General features: G+C 38.2%; 1 protein-coding gene across 1 annotated transcript in view; it reads right to left on the reverse strand.

Moving 5' to 3' along the window:
- The window catches only part of TENM1 (teneurin transmembrane protein 1), a 986,510-nt gene that overhangs the window by 927,448 nt on the left and 34,900 nt on the right, over positions 1 to 24,162 (reverse strand). The gene's annotated exons all lie outside the window — the stretch shown is intronic.

Here is a 24,162-nt window from a genome sequence, read left to right on the forward strand (position 1 = left end):
ATTGTGCTAAGTGAAATAAGTCAAACAGAGAAAAACAAATAGTGTATGATTTCACTTACATGTGGAATCTAAAAAACAAAACAGAAACAGACTCATAGAGAACAAACAGGTAGTTGCCAGAGGGGAGGCGATAAGTGAAATAGGTGAGGGAAATTAAGAGGTACAAACTTTCAGATATAGATAAATAAGTCTTCAGGATGTGATGTCAGCACAGTGAATATAATCTATAATACTGTAATAATTTTTATGATAATAGATAGTAACTATTGTAATCATTCTGTAATGTATAAAACTATCAAATCACTATGCTGTACATCTGAAACTAAAATAATACTGTAAGATAATTATACTTTAATAGAACTTTTAGTAAATAATTAACTAAATGAAATAGCATATTAAGGGAAAGCTTTTGTAACAGATATTTATAAGTGAAATCTCCATTTGTAAGGATGTCTCCCTCTCTGTAGATTTCCCTGGTGGCTCAGAAGTTAAAAAAAAAAAAATCCACCTGCAATACTGGAGATGCAAGAGAGTGAGGTGGGATCCATCCCTGGGTGAGGAAGATCCCCTGGAGGAGGGCATGCAATCCACTCCAGTATTCTTGCTTGGAGAATCCCATGGACAAAAGGAGACTGGTGGGCAATAGTCCACAGGGTCACAAAGAGGACATGAGGATGAGATGGCTGGATGGCATCACTGACTCAATGGACGTGAGTCTGAGTGAACTCCGGGAGATGGTGATGGACAGGGAGGCCTGGTGTGCTGCGATTCATGGGGTTGCAAAGAGTCAGACACGACTGAACTGAACTGAAGCAACTTAGCAGACTTGGCACTCCATCTTTGTATAAGAAAGAGAAAGAAAGAAAGTGAAGTCGCTCAGTCATGTCCGACTCTTTGTGAACCCATGGACTGTAGCCTACAACGCTCCTCCGTCCATGAGATTTTCCAGGCAAGAGTACTGGAGTGGGTTGCCATTTCCTTCTCCCAGAGGATCTTCCCAACCCAGGGATCAAACCTGGGTCTTCTGCATTGTAGGCAGATGCTTTACCAGAGAGATGACTCTAAATCTCCAGAAACTCTTCTCGATGGAGAAAGCAAGGACTTAAATCTGCATAACAACTTTATTCTTGTTTATTGTGTTTTTCCTGGTAACCTTGCATAACTGCCTCCCAACCAAATCTTCTTTTGTCTATTTAAGATGCTGCTGCTGCTAAGTCGCTTCAGTCGTGTCCAACCCTGTGCGACCCCATAGACAGCAGCCCACCAGGCTTCACCGTCCCTGGGATTATCCATGCAAGAACAGTGGAGTGGGTTGCCATTTCCTTCTCCAATGCATGGAAGTGAAAAGTGAAAGTGAAGTTGCTCAGTAAGTGTCCGACTCTTCACAACCCCATGGACTGCAGCCTACCAGGCTCCTCTGTCCCTGGGATTTACCAGGCAAGTGTACTGGAGTGGGTTGCCATTGCCTTCTCTGGCTTGGGCCATTTCAATGTTATTCAGCTTTCCTGGGTATCTTCCACGTGTACATAGGTATACATGGTATTACACTTCTGCTTGTTCTCCGGTTAACATGTCTTTGATTAAGATCACAGCCAAGAACTCAGAAAGGCAAAGGGAAAAACCTTTTTCCTCACCACGCAATGCAGATATGGTTGAAGAGGAAACAAAAGTCACAAGTATGGAATAGTATTTAATTGTAATTAAAGGAGAGGACATGAATTACCAAAAAAATGACTATTTTTTTTCATTTGATCAAAAACAACACATATACTTTGATTTTCTGTTCATGATATTCAAAGAAAGCTTTCCAGTATGACTTAGGAGCCATCATTCCATAAGAAAATTTGTAAGGAGAGAGCTACAGCCACATAGTTCTAGGAATACACAGAAGCAGATTTGCTTGACTAGTTTGTGCAGACTATGATATTGTGAAGAAGAAAGCTTGTGAAGTCCAAGATTATTTGCCACCCAAAAGTATCTTCTGGATTCAAGATGTGTTACATGATCAAGAGGCTGGTAGATGCTACTAAATAGGACTCAGTTCAGTTCAGTCGCTCAGTCATGTCCGACTCTTTGCGACCCCATGAATCGCAGCACGCCAGGCCTCCATGCTGCTGCTGCTGCTGCTGCATCGCTTTAGTCGTGTCCAACTCTGTGCGACCCCACAGACAGCAGCCCACCAGGCTCCCCCGTCCCTGGGATTCTCCAGGCAAGAACACTGGAGTGGGTTGCCATTTCTTTCTCCAATGCATGAAAGTGAAAAGTCAAAGTGAAGTCACTCAGTCGTGTCTGACTCTTAGCGACCCATGGACTGCGGCCCACCAGGCTCCTCCATCCATGGGATTTTCCAGGCAAGAGTGCTGGAGTGGGGTGCCATTGCCTTCGCCAGGCCTCCCTGTCCATCACCAACTCCCGGAGTTCACTCAGACTGACGTCCATCGAGCCAGTAATGCCATCCAGCCATCTCATCCTCGGTCATCCCCTTCTCCTCCTTCCCCCAATCCCTCCCAGCATCAGAGTCTTTTCCAATGAGTCAGCTCTTCGCATGAGGTGGCCAAAGTACTGCAGTTTCAGCTTTAGCATCATTCCCTCCAAAGAAACCCCAGGGCTGATCTCCTTGCAGTCCAAGGGACTGTCAAGAGTCTTCTCCAATACCACAGTTCAAGCGCATCAATTCTTCAGCGCTCAGCTTTCTTCACAGTCCAACTCTATGACAAGGCTAATCCAAAGTATACTCACTGGAAAAGTTGCTTCAGAAAAGTGAGAAAAGAGAAGGAAGAGAGAACCATTGCTGCTGCTGCTGCTGCTAGGTCGCTTCAGTCGTGTCTGACTCTGTGCGACCCCATAGAGGGCAGCCCACCAGGCTCCCCTATCCCTGGGATTCTCCAGGCAAGAACACTGGAGTGGGGTGCCATTGCCTTCTCCGGAGAGACCCATTAAGGCAGTGATAATGCAAAAACTGGAGGTGTGTCTTAAAATTTCAAAGAAACAATTCCTTCCTGACCAGGTTGAATCTCAAGTGAAAAAGCAAATCACAAGGCTAGAGTCCCCCAACTGCTCTTTCCTCAGTAGAGGAAATGTCTTAGTAATTCAGTTACCACTTAAAGGAGAAAAGAATCTGTCAGGAGCCCTAGAAAAGCTTGAGGGAGACTCTTGTTTCCCCCAAGAAAGAACTAAATCAAGGAAATATGGTGCTTAAGGACTGCCACCATGTGTTCTTTTTTAACACAGGAAAGGTAAAACAAGCTGAGTTCTCAGAGTTTCAACTGTTAGAATGCCCTTGGGGTATCTGATTGGGGGGACAGGGATTCTATTCAAACACAATTTCCAGAATCACTTATTGCATTAATTATAAGCCTTTCAACACTAGTTCAACCCTTTGGAGAAAAAAGTCTTTTCCTATTTTAGATGTAAAGTGAATTTCCTGAGTAAAAAAATAATAATAAAAAGCCTCACATGAGGCTTAAATTCCTCAGGTGAGTTTACTAAAACAGAAGTGAAAGGTATTTCTTCCCCCCCCCCCCCCCCGTTTCTTGATGGGTAATTAGAGAAGGTTTGCTAATCAGAAAAAAAGAGGATGTTTTAATGCCAAGCATACTTGAGTACAATAATCCCATCTAACATCGTGAAGCTTTCATTTTCACAAAACACTTCGGCACTGGAGTCCTCTTATACCCACTGTATCTACATAAAGCTGGGATTTTCAGATTAAGCTATTCTTTGACCCTTAGTTTCTACCCTACTTTGCTACTGTGATTCTGCTACAAGTCAAATTGGGTGTTAAATATAAGGCACAAATTCACAGACAGCAATTCAGCATGAAAGTGCTTTAAAAGGGAACACTTGGAAAGGATTTGAATGTAGTGCCTGAGCAGAGATGAATAATGCACACTCACGTCTTCCAGCAAAGACACAGAAATCTTTTACACAAGACATCTGTCTCCACACTTAATAAATCGGCTGATTGTCATTTTCACTGCATGTAAGTTGTACTGACTATTGTTGAACGGTATTTCTTCCATAAACTAAAGCTGCATTTTATTTATTTAAATTTATTTTAATTGGAGGCTAATTACTTTACAATATTGTATTGGTTTTGCCATACATCAACATGAATCTACCACGGGTGTACACGTGTTCCCCATCCTGAACCCCCCTCCCACCCCCTCCCACTTCCCTCCCCATACCATCCCTCTGGGTCATCCCAGTGCACCAGCCCCAAGCATCCTGTATCATGCATCGAACCTGGACTGGCGATTCATTTCTTATATGACATTATACATGTTTCAATGCCATTCTCCCAAATCATCCCATCCTCTCCCTCTCCCAGAGAGTCCAAAAGACTGTTCTATACATCTGTGTCTCTTTTGCTGTCTTGCATATAGGGGTATCGTTATCATCTTTCTAAGTTCCATATATATGCGTTAGTATACTGTATTGGTGTTTTTCTTTCTGGCTTACTTCACTCTGTATAATAGGCTCCAGTTTCATCCACCTCGTTAGAACTGATTCAAATGTATTCTTTTTAATGGCTGAGTAATACTCCATTGTGTATAGGTACCACCACTGTCTTATCCATTCATCTGCTGATGGATATCTAGGTTGCTTCCATGTCCTGGCTATTATAAACAGTGCTGCGATGAACATTGTGGTACACGTGTCTCTTTCAATTCTGGTTTCCTCGGTGTCTATGCCCAGCAGTGGGATTGCTGGGTCATATGGCAGTTCTATTTCGTTTTTTAAGGAATCTCCACACTGTTCTCCATAGTGGCTGTACTAGTTTGCATTCCCACCAACAGTGTAAGAGGGTTCCCTTTTCTCCACACCCTCTCCAGCATTTATTGCTTGTAGACTTTTGGATACAAGCAATTCTGACTGGTGTGAAATAGTACCTCATTGTGGTTTTGATTTGCATTTCTCTGATAATGAGTGATGTTGAGCATCTTTTCACGTGTTTGTTAGCCATCTGTATGTCTTCTTTGGAGAAATGTCTGTTTAGTTCTTAGGCCCATTTTTTGATTGGGTCGTTTATTTTTCTGGAATTAAGCTGCAGGAGCTGCTTGTGTATTTTTGAGATTAGTTCTTTGTCAGTTGCTTCATTTACTATTAGTTTCTCCCATTCTGAAGGCTGTCTTGTCACCTTGCTTATAGTTTCCTTTGTTGTGCAGAAACTTTTAAGTTTAATTAGGTCCCATTTGTTTATTTTTGCTTTTATTTCCAGTATTCTGAGAGGTGGGTCATAGAGGATCCTGGTGTGATTTATGTCGGAAAGTGTTTTGCCTATGTTCTCCTCTAGGAGTTTTATAGTTTCTGGTCTTACGTTTAGTTCTTTAATCCATTTTGAGTTTATTTTTGTGTATGGTGTTAGAAAGTGTTCTAGTTTCACTCGTTTACAAGTGGTTGGCCAGTTTTCTCAGCACCACTTGTTAAAGAGATTGTCTTTGCTCCATTGTATATTTTTGCCTCCTTTGTCAAAGATAAGGTGTCCATAGGTGCATGAATTTATCTCTGGGCTTTCTATTTTGTTCCACTGATCTATATTTCTGTCTTTGTGGCAGTACCATACTGTCTTGATGACTGTGGCTTTGTAGTAGAGCCTGAAGTCAGGCAGGTTGATTCCTCCAGGTCCATTCTTCTGTCCTAAGATTCCTTTGGCTATTCGAGGTTTTTTGTATTTCCACACAAATTGTGAAATTATTTGTTCTAGCTCTGTGAAAAATACTGTTGGTTAAAGCTGCATTTTAATCCTCACATCATCTCCTTAAACAGTATGTTTAAGACACTGTGTGATAAAATATAACACCATTTTCAAAGAACAGTGGGATGTTTTTACTGCTTCACACATAACTCAATTGCAAACATGGAATTAATAAAAAGAAAATACAATCAATTAGTTAAATGTTACTTGATTCACTACCCAACTAGATTTACTATAGGCCAAAGTAATTATCAAATCCCAGCTATGCCAGCATTTGAAGCCAATCTACACTGAATAGAAAGGGTACTGGTGTTACATTTCTTAAATTTACATATTTTAATTGGAGTCATAACCCTGGGATATGCGATAAGATTCTGAAGTCATCGAAGTTATGACAAAGAGTAAGAGATGGAAACTAGCTTGAAAATTTTGTTTGGAAAAGTTTCTGAGATGCAATTAAGAGTAACCTAGATCTCAAAGTAGGAAGTTACAGAAAGAGTATAAACCAAAGACATTACTGTGCTACCAGACTTGGAAACTAACTTGAAAATTCTACAGAAGTCTCTTGGTCTGTTTACTCAACCTATTTTCACCTTCCTCCTCTTTATATTATTATGAAAAGAAAAAGCACATCCATCTAAAGTAGTATTTGTTTCCATTTCTTAGGGGATTAAAGACCAGGAAGGAGATCACACAAAATGGAGAACATGGAAAATTAGTAAAACTATGTTGATTACCAACACCTTGAGGTCAAAGCCTGTATATTTTTTGTTTTTCACACTTCTGCATTTTAGGCAAGACACAAACATAATGGACCATTAGTTACGAAACCCTCTTAATGGGGGCTTTTCTGAGATTATTTTTTTTGTAACCATATGCAGCTCTCTGATTCCTCTAAACATTTAGCAAATGTTCTTATTTGAATTGCCTAAAAATTGAATCTAGATGTTCAGCTTTCTACTAAATCAACTGCTGATAACTTTGCATGAAATGAATATTTATTATATCAGACACTGGCCTATTCTCACAAGGAAAAGGCATATAGTTAAGTCCAGCAATTCTTAGCTTTGGTTGTACATGAGAATCATCTTGGGGACTTAAAAAAATACTGATGCCTGGGCCCCACTCCAGACCAATTAAATCAGAATTGGCGAGAGTGGAGATTGGGTGTCATTATTTATTTTTTAAAATTTCCCTAGCTGATCTTAACATGCAGGCAGAGTTGAGGTAGTCATACATGTAGGCATAGGCTGTTTGCCTTATATTAGAAGCTCTGGGATAATTTTCTGCTTCCATTTAACTAGCTTGTTATAGCAATCACCCCAATATGCAATGCAGTTTGAAAATATAAATGTCAGCACCAGGTCACAATCCAAGTACTCAGCATATACTTCTGTATCATTACAGTTTTTGTATTATCCAGTATTATGGATTTTGGAGCACTTTACAGTATACACATGTAATAAAAATTGATGATGATTGGTTTCTCTGGGAGTAATTTCCAAGAATGGCTGACCTCCCAATAAGTCTATTTGGTGTGAACAAACTAACATGTCGCAATTTCCAAATAACTTTGCATTATGGATTCAACACTGATAGCTGTGTTTGGAATGCATTTCTAAAGTGAAAAGAGTCCAAAACCAAGGTATAAAAATAAAATCATATGTTATTCAGAACTTAATTCGATTACAGTTCATAAAAGAAAACCTAGAAATGCCAAAATATGTTTCCTAGAATGCTTCACTAGAACACATATCTGGGTAATAACCTCATTAAATCAGGAGAAAAGGGTCATCATTTGAACAAATTCACTAGCTGATAAAAAGTAAAAGAGCAGAATACTCAATATGCTTCAGCATTCATAAAACCCATCTTTTAAACTGAATATATATAGCATATATCCCACAAACGGGAAGAAACTGAACTTTCTGTGATATACATGCCTAAACCAAAAAGATTTTGAATTTATGGAAGGGGAGAAATATTTTTTGGATGTGTTCTTACCTACATCCTGACATGGATAATATTTGTTTTTTAAAAATCACAGAAAATACCAAACTGAATCGATTATGGTCCTTCCCAGTTACAATGGTATCAAGGAGCATTTCGGAGTAGGGATGAAGGGTCATGAGTGTCTACATGATATCAACCAGAAAAATTTAGGACTATATCCGAGCATAGCCCTTTATGGCATTAATATCCATACTTCTCAAAGCAGTTTTTTAGAAAGTTAGACTAACCGGCAAATCTCAACACTAGATGCACATTTTTATCACTCTTGGGAGCTCATAAAGTTCCAATTTTGGGTTCCACTCCAAGAGATTCTGATTTAATAGGTTCCCAAGAGAGAGCAAGGGCCCATGTGGTATTAGTAAGCAAAATGTGATGCTCAGACTGGTGTCAAGGAACCACTGTATAATTAAGAACATGACTACTAATAGAGGTTAGTGTTTGAAATGACAGGACCAACTGGAGGGTATAGGTTTGAATGTAGTTCCTACAGTTAGAAAATGAGGACTAAATGACTTTTATGTTCCCTTTCATGAATAAAATATCAAATATGACTATGACTCTAGGATTCTTGAAAAATATCTGATATTATGTTAACAAAGAAGGAAGAGCAAATGGTTGTTGGATAGGCAAGTGGCAGTATCTAATCACAAATAAATGTGGTTATTTAAACAAAGAGGGTTAGAGTCAGCTCTAGAGATCCAAACTGTGTAGGAGAACAAAGGAAGAAATAGTTCATAAACACATGAAGAGGTGTGATTTTTGAGATCCAAAAAGGATGCAACTAACCAGTAGGAAACTGAGTTCAGTCAAAAAAGAAATTGGGTACAATGACCCATAAATGATCAGGAAGGTATACAGGTATACATAAATCACTATGGGCATATAATTGCTAATCAAAGGGAAAAAAAAAAGAAGCTAAGACTCTTTTGGTTTTAAGCTCCTTAACTTCTCATATTAGCCCCTTTGAATTTCTCAAATTGAATTTAGCTTTGGCTTATGAATTTACCACACACCCATCTCCTAAATAAGTCTTCCTATGTGCATGATCATGTTTCTAAAAATTTTTACTTTGCCATTCTTCACCAAACCCAACTCCAAGTCTTGGGATATATGGACCTGACAAGTATTGTGGTCTTCTAGGAATTGATGTTATAACATTAATCATCTCTTGCATACCATCTTTTGGGGGTAATTAACACATCAGCCCAAATGAATTTGAAGAGTTATATTATCCATGCCATATTTTAATTTAAAATTTATTATTTATGGTCTTACATTTAGGTCTGACTTTATTGCTATAAATGTAAGAAAAAGTTCTAATCACATTCTTCTACATATAGCCATTCAGTTTTAATAACACTACTTTTTGAAGGGATTGTCTTTTCCCCATTGTATATTTTTGCTTCCTTTGTCGTAGATTAGTTGACCATATGTGTGTGGGTTTATTTTTAGGCTCTATTCTGTTCCATTGGCCTATGTGTCTGTTTTTGTAACAGAACCATGCTGTTTTGATTTCTATAGCTTTGTAATATAGTCTGAAGTCAGGGAGCTTGATACCTCTAGTTCTGTTCTTTTTTCTTAAGATTGCTTCAGCTATTTGGGATCTTTTGTGATAATACATAAATTTTAGGTTTATTTGTTCTGGTTCTGTGAAAAATGTCTTGGGTATTTTGATAGGAATTGCACTAAATCTGTAGATTGCCTTGGATAGTATGGACATTTTAACAATATCAATCCTTTCAATCCATGAGCATGGTATATCTTTCCATTTATTTTTATCATCTTCAATTTCTTTCATCAATGTCTTCTAGTTTTCAGAGTGTAGGTCTTTCACCCCCTTAGTTAAGTTTATCCCTAGGTATATTATGCTTTTGATGCAATTATATTGTTTTCTTCCTTTCACTTCCTGGTAGTTCATTATTATTATATAGAAAAGTATGAAATTTTGCCATTTGTAACAATATGAATCAGAGAAGGAGATGGCACCCCACTCCAGTACTCTTGCCTGGAAAATCCCATGGACAGAGGAGCCTGGTAGGCTGCAGTCCATGGGGTCGTGAAGAGTAGAACATGACTGAGCAACTTCCCTTTCACTTTTCACTTTCATGCATTGGAAAAGGAAATGGCAACCCACTCCAGTGCTCTTGCCTGGAGAATCCCAGGGACAGGGGAGCCTGGTGGGCTGCCATCTATGGGGTCACACAGAGTTGAACACAACTGAAGTGACTTAGCAGCAGCAGCAACAACAACATGAATGGGCCTAGAAGGCATTATGCTTAGTGAAATAAGTCAGAGAAAGGCAAATATTGTGTGTTATCACTTATATGTGGAATCTAAAAAATAAAACAAATGAATGAATATAACAAAACAGAAGTAGACTCATAGATACAGAGAACAATCTAGTGGTTACCCATGGGGAGGGAGTGAGGAGAGAGGCAAGACTGGGGAAGGGGATTAAGAGGTACAAACTACTAGATAGAAAATAAATAAGACATAAAGATATAATGTATAAAACAGGCAATATAACCAATATTTTTTAGTAACTTTAAATGGAATATAATCTACAAAAACACTGAATCACTGTTATATACCTGAAATTAATATAACATTGTAAATCAACTAGACTTCAATTTTAAAAAAGAATGATTATGTTTGCTTATTATACTGAATCTTTCTTGAGTCAGTAATTGAGAAACTCTAAGAGTTCAAAAAATGCATAGAATATAAAGTTGAAGGAGGACTAGAGAGTGACTACTTAAAGGGTATAGGATTTCCTTTAGGGGTGATATAAATGTTCTACAGTTGATTGTGGTGTTGGTTGCACTACTCTGTGAATAGACCAAAAAACACTGAACTGTACACATTAAATGCGTGAATTGTATTTTGTTATATCTTAATAAAGCTGTTGAAAAAATGCTCCATCCACAGCTGCATCCCCAGTCCCAGCTAAAGCTGCAAGCCCAGACTCAGTCACAGAGTCTCTCTAGATTAGTATATGTGGATTATGGTAATTCCACTCTCTTTGGTCAACGATTGGTTAAGGAAAACTCATGTGACCCAATCTTAGCCAATAGTATGTGAGGGAACGGTTTCTTGGTGGTAAAAGGAAGAGAAAGATTTCTTAGCACTTAGAGACTTACAAGAAGAAAGTAATTCTTTTTCTGCTGCTTTCTGCATTGTTGTGTGAGGATGTGATACCTGGAGCTATTGTAGCCATACTGAAAATATGAGGGACAAATTATACATTGTGGATGGAAGAACAGCAAAATAAACTCTGTTTATGCTACAGAGGTGGAAAACACTACCTTTGGAGTGCTTGTTATGTGAGATAATAAATCTCTTCATTGTTAAAGCCACTCTTTTTTATTTTTTCAATTTGTAGTTAAGAACATCCTAAATAATAAAATGTATTTACTTACATTCCATCTTATACCAAAAATGACTTGAGGTGGCTAAATAAGTATTTAAAATTAAGAAAAAGTCCTTATGAGGTCATATTACCATGGCTCTCAGTCCTCTCTGACAATGAACCTCTGCACCTCATTATCAAAGAGACAATTATTTAAATCATTAATAGACTTTAGAGAATGAACACATTCTTCTCTCTTCATTACTTTCCAGTGTTTAACATATCTTAGAAAGTTCTTCCTTGTATATAACCTGATGTGAAAAATCTTAACATGATATAGAAACATGCAAAACCATCAGTAGCACAAATTTTAGGCACTATAAATGTTTAAAATTTGTAAGTTAACAAGTAGTTCTAATTATAATAACCAGATTAAGTAGATTTGATGCAGATACTTAAGTCTGGATGACAAACCAATTAGATGAAAGGATGTCAGCAATGTTTTGCCTGAGAAATCATGACAAATATTTAATGAAACAAAACTCTAAATCATTCTCAGTTCCAGATAGAAAATTCTCCATTTCACAATAGATTTTAAGGCAGTGTTTGTGCCTGTATATTTAGGTGAGGGAATTTCTAGTTTCTGTTAAGAGCATTTGCTAATATAAATCAATTCACTACTAATTAAAGTTGCTTTGAAAAACAAAGAAACTGAGAGCATTTCACAACAGGCCCAGCACCAAATACTGGCACTGAAGAACAAAAATGTCAGCCCCTCCTTTTTCAAAAGATACGGGAGCATCTGTGGTGGAGGTGATGGAATTCCAGTTGAGCTATTTCAAATCCTGAAAGATGATGCTGTGAAAGTGCTGCACTCAATATGTCAGCAAATTTGGAAAACTCAGCAGTGGCCACAAGACTGGAAAAGGTCAGTTTTCATTCCAATCCCAAAGAAAGGCAATGCCATAGAATGCTCAAACTACCGCACAATTGCACTCATCTCACATGCTAGTAAATTCATGCTCAAAATTCTCCAAGCCAGACTTCAGCAATTCGTGAACTGTGAACTTCCAGATGTTCAAGCTGGTTTTAGAAAAGGCAGAGGAACCAGAGATCAAATTGCCAACATCGACTGGATCATGGAAAAAACAAGAGAGTTCCAGAAAAAACATCTATTTCTGCTTTATTGACTATGTCAAAGCCTTTGACTGTGTGGATCACAATAAACTGTGGAAAATTCTGAGAGATATGGGAATACCACACCACCTGACCTGCCTCTTGAGAAACCTATATGCAGATCAGGAAGCAACAGTTAGAACTGGACATGGAACAACAGACTGGTTCCAAATAGGAAAAGGAGTACGTCAAGGCTATATATCGTCACCCTGCTTATTTAACTTATATGCAGAGTACATCATGAGAAAAGCTGGGCTGGAAGAAGCACAAGTGTGAATCAAGATTGCCTGGAGAAATATCAATAACCTCAGATATGCAGATGACACCACCCTTATGGCAGAAAGTGAAGAGGAACTAAAAAGCCTCTTGATGAAAGTGAAAGAGGAGAATGAAAAAGTTGGCTTAAAGCTCAACATTCAGAAAACGAAGATCATGGTATCTGGTCCCATAACTTCATGGGAAATAGATGGGAAAACAGTGGAAATAGTGTCAGACTTTATTTGGGGGGGCTCCAAAATCACTGCAGATGGTGACTGCAGCCATGAAATTAAAAGACGCTTACTCCTTGAAAGGAAAGTTATGACCAACCTAGATAGCATACTGACAAGCAGAGACATTACTTTGCCAACAAAGGTCCATCTAGTCAAGGCTATGGTTTTTCCAGTAGTCATGTATGGATGTGAGAGTTGGACTGTGAAGAAAGCTGAGCACTGAAGAATTAATGCTTTTGAACTGTGGTGTTGGAGAAGACTCCTGAGAGTCCCCTGGACGGTGAGGAGATCCAACCAGTCCATTCTAAAGGAGATCAGTCCTGGGTGTTCTTTGGAAGGACTGATGCTAAAGCTGAAACACCAGTACTTTGGCCACCTCATGCGAAGAGTTGACTCATTGGAAAAGACTCTGACGCTGGGAAGGATTGGGGGCAGGAGGAGAAGGGGACGACAGAGGATGAGATTGCTGGATGTCATCACCGACTCGATGCACATGAGTTTGGGTGAACTCTGGGAGTTGGTGATGGACAGGGAGGCCTGGCGTGCTGCAATTCATGGGGTCGCAAAGAATCAGATACGGCTGAGCGACTGAACTGAACTGTGGGCCCTTGCCAGCAGAAAAGCTTTTATCTGGTTGTTTTTGCCTCAGGCAATCAGCGTTTTATGGAGATTCTCAAGGGATTTGATTTCAATTCAGCTAACAATTGTTGAGTGCCTACTATGTGGTGGTGCTGGGAGACTCAGAGGAACTCAGAAAAGGTTTCAGTAAGAGAATGAATTCCTTGACTTCATCTCTGTTGCTCTCTGTTTTAGCTGTAAAATTTAGAATGGCTATTGATAGAATTTCACCATGCTATGCTGCATTCATTAGGGATAAGCATATGGACTTGGGGATATACCTAATGAAGTATCTGTGCACTTTTAGAATTAAAATCCATAACCTTAGGGTAATTCTCATATTTCTTTTTACTTTATCACCGTAATTCCTATCACTGATGATATGTGTCCCAGCTTATATTTCCTACTTCTACTTCTTCAATAACTCATTGCAATCTGATATCTGCTCTTTCAACTCCACTGAAATTGCTCCTTAAATAAAGGTCTCCAAAGTGTCAAAGTGCCAAGTGCCTCTTTCAATCTTCAGTCTCTTCAGCTTTTCTCCAACATATCACAGTGCTGACCACCCTCATACCTCTTGATTCCCTCTTTTCCCTTAGACTTCAAAATATTACATTATCATGGTTCTCATTCTCTCTCTTTGACTGCCCCTTCACTAAGTTCTTGATTGGCTACTCTTCTTCCACCAGCATCTCAGGTCTCTTCCTCAGTCCATTTTATATGCTGTGTTTTGTTTGCTCTTCATATTCTCTCCATGGGCAACTGTACCTATTGCTGCAGATTCAGTTGACACTCAAACTCTGAATATACTGGTGACTTACATGTCTACTACTCCAACCCTAATCTCTTACCTAAATCCCAATCTCACAATCACAATAGTCAGTTGACTTTTACTACATTAAGCACCTCAAGGACACCATGTCTAGAACATAACATTTTTCCCCATCACAAATCTACTCCACCTCCTAAATATGCAATTTCATTTAATAGTACCCAAATTCCCAGTTGCCAAAGGATGAAACCTTGGAGTCATTTTACCTTCCCTTTCAGTCTTAACACTGCATCTTGCATGAGTTTTCAATGCCTTAAAATTCAGTTGTCATAATGTCTCAACCATATACCCATCGCTTACTGTACCCATTGCCAATACTTTAATTTAGACAACCATTAACTCTTTCCTGGGCTGTGCTAATGACCTCTTAAATAGTATGCCTGCCTCTAGTCCCTAGAGGAAGCTGGAAATAAATTAGTAGTGGCAGTATGTGTCAATAACTCCAACAGAGAAGTGGTTCTTTACTCAAAGGGACTCTCTTGCTTCATATTGCCCCATGTACCCTAGGGGCAATAGCCATTAGCCAGTGACTAACCTTTGCCATATGTTGTCACAACTGGAAAACTTACTCGACATTGACAACATCATCATAATAGCTACCTAGAAAGCATCAATAGCTAATTTTCAAGAGAGATTCTTTTAACTATTCTATGCCTCAAGAACCCCATGAACAATATGAAAAGTCAAAATGATATGAAAGCAGAAGATAAACCCCCACCCCTAGGTTGGTAGGTGTCCAATATGCTACTGCAGAAGAGTAGAGAAATAGCTCCAGAAAGAATGAAGAGGCTGTGCCAAAGCAGAAATGGTGCTCAGCTGTGGATGTGTCTGGCAGTGAAAGTCAAGTCTGATGCTGTAAAGAACAATATTGCATAGGAACAATCTTGCATAGGAACCTGGAATGTTAGATCCATGAATCAAGATAAATTGGACATGATCAAGCAGGAGATGGCAGGAGTGAACATCGATATTTTAGGAATCAGTAAACTAAAATGGACCGGAATGGGCAAATTTAATTCAAATGACCATTATTTCTACTACAGTGGGCAAGAATCCCTTAGAAGAAATACAGTAGCCATCATAGTCAACAAAAGCATCCAAAATGCAGTACTTTGGGTGCAATCTCAAAAATGACAGAATGATTTCCAAGGCAACCCATTCAACATCACCGTAATCCAAGTCTATGCCCCAATCACTAATACTGAAGAAGTTGAAGTCAAACATTTCTATGAAGACCTACAAGACCTTCTAGAACTAATACCAAAAACACATGTCCTCTTCATTATAGGAGACTGGAATGTAAGAGTAGGAAGTCAAGAGATACACCTGGAGTAACAGGCAAGTTTGGCCTTGGAGTACAAAATGAAGCAGGACAAAGGCTAACAGAGTTTTGCCAATACTCTGGTCACAGCAAACACTCTCTTCCAACAACAAAAGAGATGACTCTACACATGGACATCACCAGATGGTCAATACTGAAATCAGAGTGATTACATTCTTTGAAGCCAAAGATGGAGAAGCTCTATACAGTCAACAATAAAAAGACCCGGAGCTGACTTTGGTTTACGTCATGACTTTCTTACTGCAAAATTCAGACTTAAATTGAAAAACGTAGGGAAAACCACTAGACCATTCATGACTTAAATCCCTTATGATTATACAGTGGAGGTGATGAATAGATTCAAGGGCTTAGACCTGGTAGACAGAGTGCCTAAAGAACTGGGAACAGAGGTTCATAACATTGTACCAGAGGCAGTAACCAAAACCATCCCAAAGAAAAAGAAATGCAAGAAGGCAAAATGGTTGTCTGAGGAGGCCTTACAAATAGCTGAGAAAATAAGAGAAGTGAAAGGCAAAGGAGAAAGGGAAAGATATACCCATCTGAATGCAGAGTTCCACAGAACAGCAAGGAGAGAGAAGAAAGCCTTCCTAAATGAACAATGCAAAGAAATAGACAAAACCAATAGAATAGGAAAGACTAGAGATGACTTCAAGAAAATTAGAGATACTAAGGGAACACTTCATGGAAAGATGAATGTGATAAAGGACACAAATGGTAAGGACCTAACAGAAGCCAAAGAGATTAAGAAGAGGTGATAAAAATACACAGAAGAACTGTACTAAAAGGTCTTAATGACCTGCATAACCACAATGATGTGATCACTCACCTAAAGCCAGATATTCTGGAATGTGAAGGCAAGTGGGCCTTAGAAAGCATTACTATGAACAAAGCTAGTGGATGTGATGGAATTCCAGTTGAGCTATTTCAAATCCTAAAAGATGATGGTGTAAAAGTGCTGCACTCAATATGCCAGCATATTTAGAAAACTCAGCAATGGCCACAGGACTGGAAAAGGTCCGTTTTCATTCAAATCCCGAAGAAGGGCAATGCCAAAGAATGTTCAAACTACCGCACAATTGCACTCATTTCACATGCTAGTAAGGTAATGCTCAAAATTCTTCAAGCTAGGCTTCAACAGTACATGAACCAAAAACTTCCAGATGTACAAACTGGATTTAGAAAAGGCAGAGGAACCAGAGATCAAATTGTCAACATCCACTGGATCACAGTAAAAGCAAGAGAATTCCAGAAAAACATCTACTTCTGCTTCATTGACTATGCTAAAGCCTTTGACTGTGTGGATCACAACAAACTGTGGAAAATTCTTAAAGAGATGGAGTATCAGACCACCTTACCTGCTTCCTGCAAAACAAGTATGTAGGTCAAGGAGCAACAGTTAGAACCAGATATGAAACAATGAACTGGTTCAAAATAGGGAAAGGTGTACGTTAAGGCTGTATATTGTCATCCTGCTTATTTAACTTATATACAGAGTACATCATGCAAAATGTCCAGCTGGATGAATCACAAGCTGGAATCAAGACTGCTGGGAGAAATATCAACAACCTCAGATGACACCAGTCTAATGGCAGAAAGTGAAGAGGAACTGAAGAGCCTTTTGAGGGTGAAAGACGAGAGTGAAAAAGCTGGCTTAAAGCTCAACATTAAAAAAAACTAAGATCATGGCATCTGATCTTATCACTTCATGGGAAATAGAATTGGAAAAAGTGGAAACAGTGACAGATTTTATTTTCTTGGGCTCCAATATCACTGCAGATGGTGACTGCAGCCATGAAATTAAAAGACAGTTGCTCCTTGGAAGAAAAGCTATGACAAACCTAGATAGCATATTAAAAAGCAGAGACATTACTTTACTGACAAAGGTTCATGAAGTCAATGCTATTGTTTTTCCAGTAGTCACATACAGATGTGAGAGTCGGACCATACAGAAGGCTGAGCACTGAAGAATTGATGCTTTTGAACTATGGTGCTAGAGAAGACTCTTGAGAGTCCCTTGGACTGCAAGGTGATCTAACCAGTCAATCCTAAAGGAAATCAGACCTGAATATTCATTGGAAAGACTGATGCTGAAGCTGAAGCTCCAATACTTTGGCCACCTGATGCGAAGAGCTGACTCATTAGAAAAGACCCCGATGCTGGGAAAGATTGAGGGCAAGAGGAGAAGCGGGTGACAGAGGATGAAATGGTTGAATGACATCATCGACTCAAGGGATATGAGTTTGAGCAAACTCCGGGAGATAGTGAAGGACAGGGAAGCCTAGCATGCTGCAAATGCTGCATGAGATTGCAAAGAATCGGAGATGACTTAACAACTGAACAACAACAATTCTACATAGGTTGGCTACGAGAAGCAAAAATAAAGATGTCCCAGGATATTATTACGAATAGAGCAGTTGGTTGGTATTCCTTTAGGAAGAGTAGTTTGAAACATCATTCATATGAGAAAATAAGTGCTTAAAAATATTCATGACCTCTGCTTAATGTTTAGCATGGCAGTAACTTTTGGAATATGGTTTTGACAAATGAACTATTTCTCTTCAGAAAAGACTATTTCCTAACAATATCATATTCTTCAATATGGATTATTTTCAACATGATATATAAAATAAAGGACCTTTTAGTCACTTTTTATTCTCAACCAGTCTCCATTCTATAAATTTTAAGTTATCAAATTCTAAAACACTGAAAATAATTTTAAAAGTATACTATATGGGTTTTTGTCATTTCTTTGCTCAAGGATTTATTTTGCTATGGGTGATAACTTAAGTCTGTTTCCTAACACCTAGTAATTCTAACATATCTTAGTACTGCCTGCCAATATCTTATGCAACTCTTAAAAGGCTGTATTGACACAACACTGAAACTTTTAGCTGAAAAGCCAAATTTTTAGGTTATCTACAAGCTGGTTTGCCTGTAAGCCATGAAACAACAAGCTTAAGTAATTTTTTTTTCTGAGTGTAATTAACACATAGTGCTTCTATAATAATGAGCTGATTTGGAGAGAAACAAGTGAATTCAATCAAACTGAATATTTTCACAACAGTTCCAAGTCAGTTAATTTCAAAACAACTAGGTCTTTGATTTACTGCACTCATGTGTGTACACAAAACCTGAAATGGCCATTTATTTAAGTAATGTACAGACATAGCTTGGGGCTTCCCCAGTGGTTTAGTGGTAAAGAATCCGCCTGCAGTTCAAAAGATGTGGGTTCAGTCTCTGAGTTGGGAAGATCCCTGGAGTAGGACATGGAAACATACTTCAATATTCTTGCCTGAAAAATCCCATGGACAGAGGAGCCTGGTGGGCTATAGTAATTGAGGCACAAAGAGTCAGACACGACTGAAGCAACTGAGTAGCACAGACATAGCTTACTGTGGTAACCTTTTATTTATTTATTTTGTTGATTAAAATAATTTATAGCAAAACATTAGATGTTTGTTATATAAGGCAGAATTGATTCAATCTGTCTATTTTAAGGATCCAATTGGATCTTAAAAACCTTTAGTAATATATGAAAAAATTAGAAAATAACTTAAACATAATTTGGTGAACACATATACCAAAAATTCCACCTATCTTTGTGTGTTGGTTCAAGCGATTTTGTGAGGCTCTGGATTTTTGCGGAGTGAGCCATGCATTCACAGGGGCAGATTTGGGTTCTCAACAATAACCAATCCCTCATATATATATATATATATATATATATATATATATATATATATATTTTCCCCCTTAGATATATTAAAGAGAGTGATTGAGAAGCCCAGACTCTAAGGCTGGACTATGGGTCTTTATTATCCTATATCCACCATTCCTCTGTCTACTCTACTTAAACAAAGAATAATATTTGATATAAAATGCATTTAGAATTAAATGAAGTAAAATATTGAAAAGGCTGAAAACATTACCAGTTACAGATGAATAATCATATATATCATCAAAGCATTAATATCTAGGGTAAATATTGTGCATATTCTAAGAGAAGGTTGTTACTATTTCTTTTATGATCAGATTCATTACTTCAGCTTGCTAGTTTTACTTTTTACCTTTAATCCATTTTTATTTTATTTTATTTACTTTTAATATAAATTTATTTCTTTTAATTAGAGGTTAATTACTTTACAATATTATATTGGTTTTGCCATACATCAACATGTATCTGCCACAGGTATACACGTGTTCCCCATCCTGAACCCCCCTCCCTCCTCCCTCCCCATACCATCCCTCTGGGTTGTCTCAGCGCACCAGCCCCAAGCATCCAGTATCATGTGGTAACCTTTTAAATGATAAACCCCTATCCTCCCAAGGCACTTTCAATCCCTCCAATACTATCATTTATCATGCCACATACCTGCTTAAAATCCTCAAATCATTTTTTCTTGCCTAGAAAATAAAGTCTTAGCTTTTGATTATGTCATTCTGTCCAAATGGAATATTTTCACTCCTCATCTCTCCAGATGGTAGATTTTCCTCAAGTTCCAGGGTCTCAACTCCTCTACAAAAGCATCGGTAACTACTACAGTCTGCACTGAATTTCTCTTCTCTTAATATGTATTGCACTTAAAATTTAAAGAACTTAAAGGTAACACTTGAAATGTCAAAATTATTGCTTTGTACCTGGCAGACTACCTAGCACATAGTAGACACTCCATGGACATTTGTAAACTTGCTTCATTGACTTCTTCCAATGGAATAAAAATGTACCTAAGGTGTGATAACAACCTTCTAAATTATACTTCATTTAGTAAATAACAAGATAAAAGCTCTTTTCCTGTGTGCCTTTAATTCTCCACTGAATCAATGTTAATTTGTATAAGTATACCATAGTTGTAGGCAATGTTCTATCACTAAAGATATAACAGAGTGGGTCAACCTGCAATGGGCAGTAAGTTTCTGGAGAGGGAGTTAGGGCTAACTTCCAATACCAACCACCTCCTCCATTCAACTACCAAAGAAGTATTCAAGACTGTGTTTATGCCTAGAAAACAAACTCGATTCAGTAGGACAAGGATTGCTAAAGCTGGCATAAAAAGCTGTCAGTGACACAAATGACATTGAGTGTCTGTCATTACAGATTAGTTTACAGTGAGAAAGTGATTCTCATTCACATTATCTGGACCATCAAAAGAAACCTTCTATGTTAATTTGCATAACCTCTAGCTAATGAAATTATACCAATTCTTAACACCATTATGAGGCTGGAAGAGACACAGGAGGAGAAGGCGGGAAAGAACAGGATGGAGAAGGATTGGTTTTGCATATTAAACAGAAATGTGGAAGAAGTTGGATTTTTGCCATATTCTCTGGCTCTATTGATAGCCAATACACCCATGGTTCAAAACAAAATTATTAGGCACTAACATGGAGAAATGTGCATGCAGATCTGAGACATTATTTTATTTATAAGACATCCTCTCCATAGGAAGCCTAAATTTACTTTACTACACTGCATGAAATAAAAAGTGGAAAAAGGAGAATTTAGACACCTGCATCATAAAGGCATCACAGTGGCAGGTAATGTTCCTTGATGTGTTGAGACTCCCATAGATACAGGTAGAGGGAAGAGAAGCAGGGATGTTTTTAATGACTGTAGGAAGACAAAGCTGAGCTACTTTTCTTTTCAACTTTTGAGAGACCAGTGGCACTAGGTACACGATTCAAGAAGAGCATCATGCTAACTCCTTAATCTTGTCTCCACAGAGGACACAGGTAGTGAAAATTACATGAACTTTTTGGGCAGAAAAAATTTTGTCTTCTCCTTGTTCTCCATATATTTTATCACTACTATAATGAACAAAGTAGTCACATTTTTAAGCCATTGTGGTTGGCCTGAGTTACATTCTGGGTACTTCAAGAGCCACAGTTCTTGTCATTAGAGAGAAAAGAATTTTTAATAAAGAATGAATCAAATGACTTGGTACTCATGACATTCAAGTTTTGCACATGTGATACATATTGACATAGAGCATGTTTTGAAAATGCATATGGATGCACAACAGCATTGCAAGCAAAACAAACCTGTATCTGTTTCTCATTCTGTGCCCTACTTGTTAGGGAGTAGACTCTAGTAACATATAATATCTTACTTTTTAAAGAAAACACATTATTAGGAATCTTTGAGAAACTTGGCCTATTTCATTAATGCTTGGTAACTTTAAAAACTCATAAACACATCAGAAAATAACTCTGAAGTTCAAATGAAGCAACATTAAGGATGCCCATAAACACCATTTACAAATGTGTTGCCATATAAATTTACCATATGAATTTAAATAGTAACCCTAACCAAGTTACCTACATTTGCTATTATTATTAATAGCTACTCTGTCCACTGTACTTCATTTTCCGTAGAGTATTTTTGCATACACTATCTTGATTTTTTATCACAGTAGCCTTGGGATATAAACTAGAAAACCAAGGCCTAGAGAGGTTATGTGACTTATTCAGTGACATACACCTAGTTAGTAATAAAGTCAACAATTAAAATGAAAGGACCCAAATTACTAATCTTATACTTACAATGCAAAAATGAAAGGCTTATTATGTTTATACTATAAAATATTAAATATTGATACTAGAAACATTGACATTTATTCTTATTAAAGAGATTTTTAGAGAAACAGAGTATCAAAAATGGTTGGATGTAAGGGTTGGTATAACTTTAATGTGTCTGTGAAATGAGATACAAATAATTGAAGACAGATAAAACTGTATATTAGGTGGCATCTAAATGACTATGGAGTCATAAATTCCATTTCCCCATAATCAAATCCCCGTAACTAGTTTGGTCTGTGGCTGTTAGCTTCAGCCAGATATGACACTGTTCCTTAATCTTTGAGTTTCACCTGCAGAAAACAAACACTGCAATAGAATCCTGAGAGGGCCTTTGCAATTAACTTGCGAGATACCTATATGAAACAAGAGCCCATTCCTCTCAGGATTTAGTGCCCAACGCACTCTCCCACTGACAAGATGCAGCAATTCTAGGTGACTAAGCAGTATCTCCAGTATACTATGTAGAGCCTAAATGCAGATAGTAAGGATACAAAATTCAAAACCGACTAAGCATTTGGCTTAAAGTAGCCTGAAAAATATTTAGAAAATAAAATCCGAGGCAAAATTGCATGAACTGCAAACATCCCAAAGTGGATTTGAAAAAGCAGACAGCTGCTGCTGCTGCTGCTAAGTCGCTTCAGTCATGTCCGACTCTGTGTCCTGAAATTTATTATCATCACTGTCAATTGTGCAATAGCCTATACAAAATGATTTGGTGATTTCAGTCTCATTCCCAACGGGGCAGATATTCACATCACTACAATCACTGTGAAAATGGTACGCTTGTTTATACTCTCAGTAGAAAGATCAAGAAACTTGTGGAGCATGGAGAATCTAATGGCAGGAAGTGGTCCCTCTAGGTGTGTCCGAGGGCACTTTTTAGGAACAATGACTTTTACTTTCATAAACTCTTTAATGTAAATATTTTGATTCCATTAAAAAAAAAAAAACTCCAAACTCCTATTTCAGGGCTTTAAAATGAACAATCCTTACCTGAATAGCCTCAACAGTGAGATCTTCAAACCCTGGCCTTAATCATTGCAATTCCCCACCTTCCTCACAAGGTAAATAAAGAGGCCAGAATAAAGCAATCACAATTTTCTGGCTGGGGACATATTTGCAGATTGTTATATTCAGGCAAACGCATTGATGTTGCTTTGCTAATATGCTTGTGTGTCTCTGTGTGTCTGTATTGTACCTCCACAGCAAGATAAAAAGAATTCATAACTACATTGGTGGTGGTTTAGTCACTAAGTCGTGTCTAACTCTTTTGTGACCCTGTGGACTGAAGCTTGCCAGGCTCCTCTGTCCATGGGATTTTCTAGGCAAGAATGCTAGAGTGGGTTGCCATTTCCTTTCCCAGGGAATCTTCCTGACCCAGGAATCAAACCCACATCTCCTGCATTGCAGGAGAATTCTATACTACTAAGCCACTAGGAAAGCCCATTCATGGCTATAAGTAAACATATTTCTATAATCTATTTATTCAACATCTCTTTTTCAGACAGATACACTTTAATAGGGTTCTAGAGTATTCTGGAATTGAGCATTGTTTGTTTTCAAGAGTAACCTAAGGCACTTGCCTTTCAGCATTTACTTCAGCCTCCAATCTTAACACAGGGCCTGGTATATGGTAGTTCAGTTCAGTTACTCAGTCGTGTCTGACTCTTTGCAACACCATGGACTGCAGCATGCCAGGTTTCCCTGTCCATCACCAACTCCTGAAGCTTGCTCAAACTCATGTCCATTGAGTCAGTGATTTCATCCAACCATCTCATCCTCTTTCGTCCCCTTCTCCTCCTGCCTTCGATCTTTCCCAGCATCAGGGTCTTTTCCAGTGAGTCAGTTCTTTGCATCAGGTGGCCAAAGTATTGAAGTTTCACCTTCAGCATCTGTCCTTCCAGTGAATATTCAAGACTGATTTCCTTTAGGATTGATTGGTTGGATCTCCTTGCAGTCCACGGGACTCTCAAGAGTCTTCGCCAATACCACAGTTCAAAAGCATCAATTCTTTAGCCCTTAGCTTTCTTTATAGTCCAGCTCTCACATCATACATGACTACTGGAA

The sequence above is a fragment of the Capra hircus genome (assembly GCF_001704415.2).
Source record: "Capra hircus breed San Clemente chromosome X unlocalized genomic scaffold, ASM170441v1, whole genome shotgun sequence".
Classification (NCBI taxonomy): Eukaryota; Metazoa; Chordata; class Mammalia; order Artiodactyla; family Bovidae; genus Capra; species Capra hircus.